This window comes from Zootoca vivipara, chromosome 4, assembly GCF_963506605.1.
Source record: "Zootoca vivipara chromosome 4, rZooViv1.1, whole genome shotgun sequence".
Classification (NCBI taxonomy): Eukaryota; Metazoa; Chordata; class Lepidosauria; order Squamata; family Lacertidae; genus Zootoca; species Zootoca vivipara.
This window is the reverse complement of record NC_083279.1, coordinates 71944456-71957116: the sequence shown is the minus strand read 5'-3', so window position 1 is coordinate 71957116 and position 12661 is coordinate 71944456. Positions and strand designations below refer to the sequence as shown.

The 12661-nt window shown below is 41.1% G+C and overlaps 1 protein-coding gene across 23 annotated transcripts in view; it reads left to right on the top strand.

Annotated features, from left to right (window-relative positions):
* The window catches only part of ZBTB20 (zinc finger and BTB domain containing 20), a 496349-nt gene that overhangs the window by 344701 nt on the left and 138987 nt on the right, over positions 1–12661 (top strand). For 22 of the 23 annotated variants that reach the window (XM_035115418.2, XM_035115408.2, XM_035115410.2 and 19 more), the window contains one exon: positions 9121–9181. The exons of the other annotated variant lie outside the window; for it this stretch is intronic. The gene's annotated coding sequence lies outside the window, so the exon portion shown is untranslated. The remainder of the gene's footprint in view (positions 1–9120; positions 9182–12661) is intronic. 23 annotated transcript variants of the gene reach the window in all.

Sequence of the window (12661 nt, the reverse complement as noted above, 5' to 3'; positions counted from 1 at the left end):
ATTTCAAGACCAGTGTTATGTGGTCTTGGTGGCTGCTCCCAGTCACAGTCTAGCTGCTGCAGTCTGGATTAGTTGTAGTTTCCGGGTCACCTTCAAAGGTAGTCCCATGTAGAGAGCATTGCAGTAGTCCAAGCGGGAGATAACTAAAGCATGCACCACTCTGGTGAGACAGTCTGTGGGTAGATAGGGTCTCAGCCTGCGTACCAGATGGAGCTGGTAAACAGCTTCCCTGGACACAGAATTGACCTGCGCCTCCATGGACAGCTGTGAGTCCAAAATGACTCCCAGGCTGTGCACCTGGTCCTTCAGGGGCACAGTTGCCCCATTCAGGACCAGGGAGTCCTCCACACACACAACCTCCTGTCCCCCAAAAACAGTACTTCTGTCTTGTCAGGATTCAACCTCAATCTGTTAGCCACCATCCATCCTCCAACCGCCTCTGGTCACTCACATAGGACCTTCACCGACTTCACTGGTTCTGATTTGAAAGAGAGGTAGAGCTGGGTATCATCCGCATACTGATGAACACCCAGCCCAAACCATCTGATGATCTCTCCCAGCGGCTTCATGTAGATGTTTAAAAGCATGGGGGAGAGGACGGAACCCTGAGGCACCCCACAAGTGAGAGCCCAGGGGTCTGAGCACTCATCCCCCACCATCACTTTCTGAACACGGCCCAGGAGGAAGGAGCGGAACCACTGTATAACAGTGCCCCCAGCTCCTAAACCCTCTAGACGGTCCAGAAGGATGTTATGGTTGAGGTTATCAAAAGCCGCTGAGAGATCCAGCAGAACTAGGACAGCTCTCACCTTTTTCCCTAGCCCGCTGGAGATCATCGACCAGCGCGACCAAGACCAAAAGATCTTGAGGGCACCAGGCTGATGTTGGCTGTTGTAGAGAGCCATCTGTTTGCTACATCTGGAGGGCACCAGGTTGGGGACCACTGCTTTTGGGAGCCATTTGTTTACCTTGTGATCCTGGTTAAGCAACCTCTTTGCAGTCTTCATAATCACAGCAATGTTTCTACTATCTCCTAACGAAGTCCTGAGATTCTGATGTACATATCTTAAATATATCAAGTTTCTCTGTAGCCAGTTCAAAGGCTATGAAGCCTACCCAGCAATTGATACAGTAACAGACTGGCCTCTTTCTTTCTCACCTGGACTTGGATCATCGCTGCAAGAGATAACATTGTGCCTTGAATTCTGTTCTTAGGAGTCTTTTTTTATGAGTCATTTGCTACGGAAGATAAACCTGATTGCATTTATGTTTGACTCAAACCACTACACTAGACTCAAATTGTCATATGCACTAATGCTAGGCAGACTTCATTTAATTGTATTTCTTTTTATGCTGTCTTTCCTCCAAGAAGCTAAGGGTGATCTTATACTTTAACCTCATAACAGTCTTTCAGTGTAGGTTAAGCTGAGAGTTAATGACTTGCCCAAAGTCTCCCACTGAGATTTATGGCGAAGTCCCAATTTCTAAAGCAAAAGGAATGAAAGGGTAAGTGGTGCTGAACCATCTCCCTGCAGCCTCTCCTCTCAACTCTAGTCCCTAACCCAGGCTCTGAACTGCCTGCACAGTGGGGGATAAACTCTGGTGTGAGGGGAGCTGCAGGAAGTGCCCCTCAGGTTCAGTGCCCCCCTCTCACCTTGCACTTTTGTTATTAAAGCATGCCCTATCACTTAGTTTATATATTGCGTTAAAAAATCTGGGTCAATCATCATACATCTAGTATCCGTCTGAGTGGGGATTTGAATCTGGGCCTCCCTAGACTAAACCTAACTCTGCATATGTTGCACTACACCAGTGACCTACCCATTTAATGACTGAACCATTGTAGCTTGCAGTTTCCAATGAAAAGAGCATTGGCTTTTTAACTGTGTTTGGGGGGACACAGGGAGGCTTCAGTGAGAAGATCATTAATTGTATACAGTACAAGTTTCCAGGCAAGACCATTTACGCAAGAATATTATTCTCTTTTGTGATGCACAGTGGCGGGTGCTTCCTGGCCCATTCAGGGGGAGCCGTGATGAGGTACCACAGGACTCACCAGAGTTCTGAATTAACCAAGTGTACTCTTTAGAACACCATTTTGAATCCTTTGCAACATGCAGTAGTTTGGAAACTTGTGAAATAGATGAGGCTGCATGAATACTGTCCACACTCATTAAGGAGAAGCATGCCCCATTAAACACAATAGGCCTTAATTCTGAGCAAACATCCATATACATATATTTTATTTAAAAGCAATATACTTTCAGTAACACAAGTATTTTAACCCTTCTGTGTTCCCTTATAAAGGGACGCAAAAAGAAAATCCAGTCTGCAAATGACTGCAGATTTCCAAATTGGCCTTTTGGGAGAGCCACAGTGATTCTAATTCCAAAATGGAATCAAGGTTAATGGAGAAAGTGTTGAATGCAACTTTAAAATCAAAGCTATGTTTAAAGATAGCATCAAAGGCATATAAAACATGGCTGCCTTTTTATAAACTCCAAGCCCTGCAGATATGGTGCCCCTAACAGAGCAGGGAGAGAAAAGATCAAAGCAGAAACTATCATTTAAGTCTGTTTAAGCGAGAAATTATATCTAGAATCAGTCTGTGAAGACATATGTTGATGTTGAGACTTTCACAGCACTAACATTATTTACTAAAATGTGTAGTCTCTGATATGGTACAAACAATTCTATCTCACTAGGAGAAAAGGAAGGGGGCATTCACTTCAGAAAATGAAAATGAAGGTCAGCATTGACTGGCTAGTAGCAGAATGAGACTAACACATCCACATAGAAATATTGTTCTTGTTACTGAAATAACAGAATGCTGAATGTCACTGGTTTCTGTGAATGTGTGCTCTGAAACAGGATTTTTAGAATTCTTTGCTCTACTATCACCAACTGACACAGTGGATATTCTTTACCTGAGTTTGCTAGAATGTGCCTTCAAAATACATCAAGACCTTGTCCTGTCTTCTCACAGTGTTCTTTTATAATGGAAAGCAAAAGGTAGAATTCATTGCTGTCATTCAATGAAGTAGCAGGTTGTGGGGAGGGGGGCAAGTTGGGGCACAACTTTATTGAATAACAGAGCTCTAAACCTAAGCATCCAGCTCCTGGCTCAGGGACTTATTCCATGAGTATTAATGTATGATAAAGTCTCTCACACAAGTTCAACCCTCAGTGACTGCAATGTTAAGTGACGATACCCACCACAGTTCAAAAGGTGCAACAGGCAGACCTTTCAACTTAAAAAACAAGAGTTTGCATTATGATCGTTCTGCTCCTACTAGGAAGACTGGCTCCAGAAGGTGGTTGTTGAGGAGCATTGTTCAGCTTTGTGGGTTCTCCAGAACGGGGTTCTGCATGGGTTGGTTCTGTTCCCCCATGCTGTTTAACATCTGCAGAAGTCACTGAGTGGGATCATAGTGTTTTGGAATGTGTTGTCATCAGTATACTGACAACACACAGCTCTAGTTGTCCTTTTCATTTTCTGCAGGTGAGGGAGTGAATCAGTGCTTGGTTGTGATAATGGACTGGATGAGGGCTTATAAACCGAAGCTTATTCCAGACAGGACTGAGATGCTGTTGGTGGGTGGTTCTTCTGACCAGCTGAGTGGTGTGATCACATAGATTGGGGTTTTTCTTGGATCCTTTGCTGTTGAGGTACAAGTGGCTTCAGTGGTGTGAAGTGCCTTCCATAAGTTTAACTACAAGATAACTTGGCTACAGTAATATGTGCTCTGGTAACTTCAAGGCTGGAAATTAACATTGCATAAAAGTCCAGAACACCCCACTCACTGTGCATTATGAAGTAAGCTTCTCTAGAGCATCAGTCTTGTGCAGTGTCATGTTTACTGTACAAACAAATCAGCTACACTTAGTACTTTGGCCAGCCAGCAGTCAATATGGCTTGTCTTGATAAACTAGCACACAAAAGTAGATGTTGTCCCATGTTACCCAGCCAATTAGAGTGCGAGCCACCAATTACACACTATGCTGTAACAGGCATAAACTGGTAGCAAAGGAACAAATGCTGCCAGAATCTTCACATCCTTGACAGATTGTTCAAATGTTACATAGAAATGAGGAATGTAACAGCACAAGTAAGAAATGTGAGGTTTTAGTGAGTGCCATCCAGAGTACCGGAAGATTGCTATGCTAAAACAAGTTATGTGTCATTTATTTTACTGTCATTTATAAGCAGGGGTGAGAATTAAATTTCTAAAGCTTTTTTTAAAAAAGCTTCCTCTATGTATCTGTATCCCCTGAAAGAAATGTAGCTGGAGTCAGTCCGAGCCTCACCCTCCCAGGCCAGGTGGGAAAAGGCCTGCAAGGCAGGGAGCAGGTATTCCAGCACTCACAGCTGAGATGATAATATTTCTCCAGCCCTCTAATAAAACACAAATACACAACCCTGTGTGTGGGTCTGCAGCAGAGCAAATACTAGTCGAAAGCTAAGTAAGGCTGAGAACTGGCATCAATGAGAACTGATATTATTTAGCATAAAAAGTATATATTGTTTTACATTTAAGAATGTAGCTCTTAAGGCTTTACTGAAATATATAGATGCAATGGAACAATCTCTGAATATTTCTTATGAATGGATGGCTCTAGAACAAGACCATTTTCATTTGGCATTTTCTCACTTGGTCACTTTCCTGTAGTCTATATAGGGCACATCTGTATTGCAAATTTTATTTATTCTTTCCAGAATGTACTTTAAATTCATTAGCTATCTTTATAATAGTTATAGATGAAGCAGCACTTTCATTCTGAGTCCTCTGTCTACAGTGGTTTGTAACTTCTGAAATAATGACCTTTTTGGCTGAAAATTCTCATTTGTGTTTTAAGCTCAAAGTGAGTATTGTTTTGGAAAGTCTGGAAAAAGAAATCCATTAATCTATTTATGAGGACTAGACATTACAATAAGTTGTACGTGCAGTTATATTTGATAATAATAATGTACTTCCATTACATTATTATTAGTACATTATTATTTTTCTCTGGCTTTAAAAGAAATATCAAGGACGTTTTTCTATTAAAATTTTCAAATTTCCTCAGCCTTCATTTCTTGCTTTTGCTTTTAAAAAAACCCAGAAAGAGTGTACTGGTGCAGAACCTGGTTGCTTTCAGTATGACTTTAAAAAAAAAACTGATGTAATAACACTTAAGAAATACCTTACAAGTGGCAAGATGATGTAACTATTAAAAGAATACTCCTGTCTAAAATGGTGGCTGTGTGTTAAAATCCAATGATAATTGTGAAATGTTTAAAATGCAATCTTCAGTATTAAGTTTTTCAACATGTTGCATATCATTGAGAAATAGGTTCCATTTGACAAATCTCAGCCAATTGCTCCTGTTGCATACATGGACGTCCTGAATGAGTGACCTAATGAATGCATGCATTTATCTGTAAGCTGCCTTGAGTCCCTGTCAGGTGCATGTGCCAGGATTTTCTTGGTGATTTACATTGCAATTCTGTACATGCCTAGTCAGAAGCAGGAGTGACTGGCATGGTGAAGCAATGCTATGCTACCACCCTCCTAACTGCAGTGTCACTGTCGCTTTCAAGACCAGGCAGGAGCAGGCTGACATTGAGGTCGAGTCTGTGGGGCAAGTCAGCTCTGGCCCAATTTCAGTGCCACCATTGCTCACACTCCAGTAAGCATCAGGAACACCACTGTCAGAAGGGTGATATTACCTTCACTCCTGCTCAGAAGTGAATCCCATTGAGTTCAATATGGCTTACTGTTAGGTACATAACTATAGAACTGCACTTTTAAAGGTGACTGAAAGGAAGACCCATCTTCAGGCCGGGCTGGGAAAGACTCCCATATAAAACTGACAGAGCCACTGTCATTCAGTATAGACACTATTAAGCTAGATGGGCCAATGGCTTATTCACTATAAGGTAACTTCCTTTGTCTCAGGAAGTATTTGAGCAGATTGTTATGATTTAAACATTTTTAATATGTGAATAAAATATATGCAATGTTCTGTATTTCTGTTTACATAAGCACGATAAATTTCTCTTCCATCCACAACCCACACACTTGATTGGTTCTTTTGTTTGCAGTAAACACACTGAATTGAGTAGAGATCCTTTTCATCAGTGCGAACGAAGCCAGCGTGGAATCTATTGTGTAAACTTTGACCCCAAATTTATATGACTTCTACACAACTAGAGGGGGAGAGATAACATTGCATTGACCTAGCTTTTTACGTTTAATTATACATATTGGGCTAAAAGCTCTAAAAGTTGTTAATGTTTTAAGTCTTAGCTACTTTTGCAGTTGAAAGATCCCCCCATGATTATTTTCTGTTGTAATCAAAAGGACATTAACATGGACAGGAAATTAATCTAGCACTCTAGAGATTAATATTAATCTGGTAATGTACTGTCCTCATGATTTTGGGAATCTGTTCTCTTATGGTGCGTTATTGCAGTGTATTTATAAACTATCTAGGTAAAGGTTCCTTATGTTTAGAATATATTCTTATATATCATTTCATTTTAGCTTTCTAGAAGAATGGTGTTTGCTTTCTTTCAAATGATGTTGCATGTACAGTTAATTCTGTGTTAAGTTTAACATATTGGAAAGTCTCTTAAGGGTTACAATTTGTGGAAAATAACCATATGTTATATTTTTCTATAATGTGCCTCTTTCTGCTGCTCTGAATTCTAGTTCTTTCAAATCTATGTGTAAGCTAGGTTTCATGAAGTTGTGTGGCTGCAGCTAATACTGTACTGTATAGCAGTTGTATTGGGGGGGGGGGCAGGACACCAAGGCAGGACTTCTGGAATATTGTAGCATTTAGCTTGGGCTTTTTGAAATTCCTTGCTGTTTTTATGTTCAGCAGTTTTACATGCAGTAGTCATGAGTACTTTGGGGTTATACAGTTCTAAAACAACATCACAGACACCTTGAATTTAGACATTATGTTTTGGTTTACAAAGACTCAGGTGTTGGCTTGAATGAAAAAGCAGGGTATGCATTTTTAAAAAAGTATAGTGTTTTGGTATCCGGACTGCTATGTAATGAAGCGGCCAACAGGAACGGAAAGTGTAAAATTCAAACTTGGGAACATGCATGGAAGCTACTGATTATCTTTTATGTCTGAATGGGAAATATGCTATTGGTGCTCAAAGAGATTAGTGTGAGTATAGTGTTTAAGAATAAAATGAGGCGGAGTTGGAGAGCTTCTGTAAAAATGCTTCTTAAAAAAAAATCCAGAGAGGCAATTTTCATCATGCCTTCATTGTCCCCAGAAGCATCTGCTTGGCCACTGTTGGAAAAGGAATGCTGGACTGGGTAGACTGGTCTGATCCAGCAAATCAGTTCTTACATTGTTGAAATATAACAGCCAGATATTTGCCGTAATTTAATGTAACTTTTAACAAAAATATGGAAATCAGCTAGCACAGAATCCAGCTATGTTTGCTATGTCCTCCATCTTAAGACTGTGCTAAATGTAGACCTTTTGACTTCAACATCAAGTGGGCTTTTTCTCTTTTTTCTCCCCATCTCCTTTTGCTTGGCATTCAGTCTAATAAAGAGTTCAAAAGCTTGTCCAATATTTTGAGACATTTTGGTTTGTTCTAATAAAAGTGTTACCAAATGTTGAGCTTGCAAGAGGTAGCACTGCAGGAATCTGTTCTTTCACTCTTTTAACAAAGCACTTTAGAATGATATGTGTGAACTAGGCTACTGCTTTGCTCTGCAACCCACAACTAGAAACGACATAATTGTTCATGAGTGAGCACCCATCCTGCCATGAGAAGCAGTTCACTGGAAACGTATGAGCAGACCAGCTGGCTGGGACATCTCCAACCTCCTGTTTGAAATGGAGCTTTTCCTAGTTGTGAGCCCGCTGCAGCTCTTCACAAAGTAAAGATTGTCTGGCAAGGAGTGACTGCATTTTAAATAAGAGCCTTTTGCTCTCCCTGCAGGCAGGTCTGTTAATAAGAAAGCATCCCAAGTTGGGGTGATTATTACTCATGAGTAATCACAAAGAGAAAAGGCTTAACGTGAAGCCTTACCCAGATATGATTGATGGGAAGGATTGCAGGATACAATTTCAAATGTCAGGCTGAAACCCTTCCCATTTGTAAATCAATTAATGAGGCTTGGCTTGTATTGATAATAATGACTTGTAATACATTTTCCCTTTGTATTTGTTCTCATGGCCTTACCTAACACTGAAGGTGAAATAACATATCTGTAGCTCTCTGAGGCATTTTTATTCTCTTACTTGACTTGAGATACATCACGGTCACTCACTTCCTTCTGTTTCTCACTGCTGCTCCCCACCTCAAGTAGATTGACCGAGCATAAATATTTTCCACTTCGCTTTACTTACTTATTTACTATTTTAAAAAGCATAATGGATCACAGTCTCTGAGCAGGAAGCCTGATTTTTTTTAAAAAAGAGTTACAGGTGTTTTAATGACCTTGTATGGAGAGTCTAGATGTGGAAACAAAAATGGGGATTATGGTTTGAATGATTGGGCAGACTGTGTGTCAGGAGTGTGAAGGAAACAGAGCATTGTTTGGGCATCAGTTTCTTGAGCCAAGCCTTTGTTGCAGGTTTCATAATAAGGTAGCTTCTCATAATTAAATCTGAAGAAAGTAACAAATGTGAGTAGAATGTGTTTAAGAGGTAGCTTTATTGGAGCCTCCCCCCACCCCCATTTTAGACATTTGTAGCCTTCAGTAAGATTGTAGATAGATACTGAAGAAAACAGCCCAACCCTTTTCTTATCATGTACTGGAGATGACAGACTGCAGAAACCCAATGGCATTTTATAAAGCATCGCAACAAGAACTGGGACTTGCCAGGTTCCATTTATCTAGCCAAGAATATAATTCTGTGATCTATCCCAAGGAGATTTTCAACAGAGTCTTACACTTACTGTCTGAATTAATGATACTGCTTTTTTTCCTTAGCCATTACAAAAGCCACTCTGCACTTTTATACATTATGTTAAAGTTTTTTTTTGGTGTGTGAACATACTCTATAAAAACCCTTTCTGCTTCATCATTTTGACAAGCCAATTCCACTAAATCTTCCATGATCATCATGTTCTCTTTTTAACTTTTTCAATTCCAGAAAACAGCAAACATTTCTGAGTTACAAAGCACCAAACAGCTAGAGACTCACTTGCTATAAGGTAAGTCATCTCTGTAGAAGTCTGTAACAAAAAATGTAAAACCAAGTGCATTTCCAGTTATCAGCTGTACACTTAGCTTTGACAATTATGAAGAATCAATGTCTATTCAATGGGACCCGTCTCCTTGGTCTGGTAGGCACACTTTGAAAATAACATATTATGAAACTAACCTTGATAACTTTGGATCCCTCAAATTGTTTCCCCTGTTGAATTTACCTCTTCAAAGAGTTGGAGACTCAAAATGCCTGTGTCATAAATTACTTTTCAGTTGTTTGGTTTTCTTACTGTTTTCTTGGCCCTTTGACTTATCAATTACAAGGCCGAAAGTGGCATCTCACAAAATACAGTTTTCAGGATGATCAACCTTAACTCTTGCTATAACAAAAAGAACTTTTTCTGAGTTGATATCAACATTAATAAGATCCAAGCCTTCCTTGAATGTTTCCAAGTGAAATGTCAGCTGACAGATAACTGCAGCTCACATAGCATGCATTCTTGTTTACAATAATTTAGAACCTTTGCATTTTCCGCTAACATGTTTTTCATAATGAAGTTAAGTCCCCTTGTTTTAACAAGCAAGGATGTCACATATGACCGCAGCAGTGATTGATTTTTATGTAGTAACCAATCAGTTATCAGATGCCAATTTAGGCGAGCTCGATCGGTTTGCCTGCACTGGGTGCCGAGCCGAGAGGGTGCCACAGGAGGCACAGCAACAATGACAAACAATGGAAGTCAAGAGGTGGTAAGGTGCCAAATTTTGGCATTGCACAGGGCACCGCTGAAATTTTAAAGCCCAAGGTCGGCCACTGCAGTTATCCTCAAACGGGGGACATGATAGACAAGGCAGTGGATGCACGAGACTTTTGGGCTCTCAGCATATTGCAACCACTGGTCCCATCACTGGTCCAGTCTGTCCCCCACATCAGGTCCTGCTGCTGTCAGCCTTACTGTTCTTGCTGCCATCAGAGCCCTTACATGGCATAGCTGATTGCTGCCACTACCACACTAATCACTTGCTTTACCCCACATCCTAGCAGACATGCTTTACCTGGCAGGTGTGAGCAATGGTGCTTAAGGGATCTGGGGCAGTGGGGAAGGAGTGAGCATCATGGAGGACAGAGCATGCTCAGTGGCTTTGGAATGCTGGGTGACTGTTTCGATGGCTGAGATTGAAAACCAGGAAGGAGGGGAAATGCAAGAGGGCATAACTGGCAGGACTGGCAGGATGCAACACAGCAACATTTTCTTAGGGTCCTTACTTGTGTTTTGAATACTGGTTGCTGGGTAGCAACAATGGGACAAGAATGTTGCCCTTGTGCCTTGCTTGTGGACTTTTCAAGATGCATCTGGTTGACCATGATGAAAAAGAATGTGAAAGCTGGATTACAGGATTTGATCTGATCAAGAAGCTCTCTTTCTGTATAGAAAGTTGACCTAGAGAAGAGGTGTGCCCTTCAAATGATGAGCAGATCTCTGATGTGTTTTAGAGATACGTTTTCCTAATTCTGCATCTCCACGCAGATGTGTGTCTAGGCAGTAACTTCCCCCCCCCCATGACTTTCTTAATATTACAGTGTTTTATATTGCTGCCACACTGCATTCACAAGTGCTTCCACTTGTGAATAGAGTTTTGTGATATCTGGGCTGGCTACTTACCAGGCAGCATGGAATTCAAAGCAGTTACTTTCTAAAGCAGGAAGTATAAGAAGAGATAAGCAATTGGTTGCTGATGATACCAAAAATGAGCATCACATATACAGTCATACCTCGGGTTAAGTACGCTTCAGGTTGAGTACTTTCAAGTTAAGTACTCCGCGGACCCATCTGGAATGGATTAATCCACTTTCCATTACTTTCAATGGGAAAATTCACTTCAGGTTAAGTATGCTTCAGGTTAAGTACGGACTTCCGGAACCAATTAAGTACTTAACCTGAGGTACCACTGTAGTACGAATAATTTTAAATTACGGAATAGCAAATCACATTTGTGAGTAAGTGTTAAGGAAAAAATGGGGAAAGAGGTACACTAGACAATTCAGCAGTTGCAGACACAGGCATGCACCATAGCCATGCTAAAATTTTGGAGTAGTGATCTATGCACATTTAGACATTTCCATACCCTGAATAAGTTTCCTCGGGGGACAGGGAGGAAAGGGAAGGATTTGTCCATAGGTTGCTATATACCAGAGATGGGAAGCCATTGTCAACACGAGGACCACATTTCCCCATGGACAATTATCCAGGTGTAAAGGAACAGACTTGACAAAACAACAGTCTGGGATAAAAATTGGCCACAACTCCGGATGTAATTCCGGATGTAATTCCATTCCAGCCTCCTGCTGGAGGGCTGAAATTTTGAACAGGGTCATGCCAAGGATTCTGGCCACCCCCAGGGCGCTAATCTAAGTAGGTGGCCATCCCCAGGCCGCTGCTGGAAGCTCTGTGGCCAGCTGCAGGGATGTAACTCCTGGCTGCCCTGGGAATTGAGGGCAGTCTGCAAGGGCCTGCAACCACTGCCCACCCGGAGCAGGGTAAGTGGTCATTATCACCTTCCAGCCCAGCAAAAACACTTGGGTATGAAGCAAGGGGAAGGGTGTGGCCTGGGGAGAGTTCCAAGGGGTCTATAGAGAGGCTTGGAGTTGTGGCTCCAGGCAGGCTTGTGGGTTGCCTTCTGAGTCGGGACTGCTCTGTGATTAAGCCAGGTCTGTGCTTTCTTAACAGGGAACCATATGTTGTACCATATGTTGAATCTCTTCAAATGTAAATGGCAAATGATATAAGACAACCTGCAAAGTAATACTTTGGAATTTTCTACCCATAAAAATGAAATACCTGCTTCTGTGAAAAGGGGCTCCAAATGTACAGTGCTGCTGTTTAGCTAGGCAGAAATATCTGCAGAAATAACTGAGGAGGTTTTATACATCTCTCCCCCAATGTGGGCATTTTCATCATTTGAAATACTGTACAGGATTTCTATTGAATTGGGGAGTTTTGCAACAAGTACCTTTGTCACCATATAGCTTACTTATATATATATAAAAAAGGGAGTCTGAATGGGGTGAAAAGTGAGTGAAGGCCATCTATACAGCATTTACTTTTCAGAAATAAAACAGCTTATTGATTCGGAGAACCAAAGACCTAGTTAGTTCACTGCTTCAGCTTCTGCTCAGTTTATTTCCCTTGTTTAAAACAGCAGAAGCACTGACTGTGCACTCAGGCCATTACCTTCACTGGGTTGTTAAGGTTTTCTTAATGCTGACTTTCTGTTCTGTAGCACCACAGAAAATATCCTCCTAGCTTCTAATCACTGTAATAACTAACCTCGAGGAGTCATTAGTGTGGGTTCAAACAATATCCTATAATAAGTGTGCTCTGAGGAAATTGACATAGTTTATCTCCTTGATTCATATTCTTGTGAAAATAATGGGTTGTGAAATAACATTGGTGTTTTTCTTGTGCAATACAAAATCTTGACAA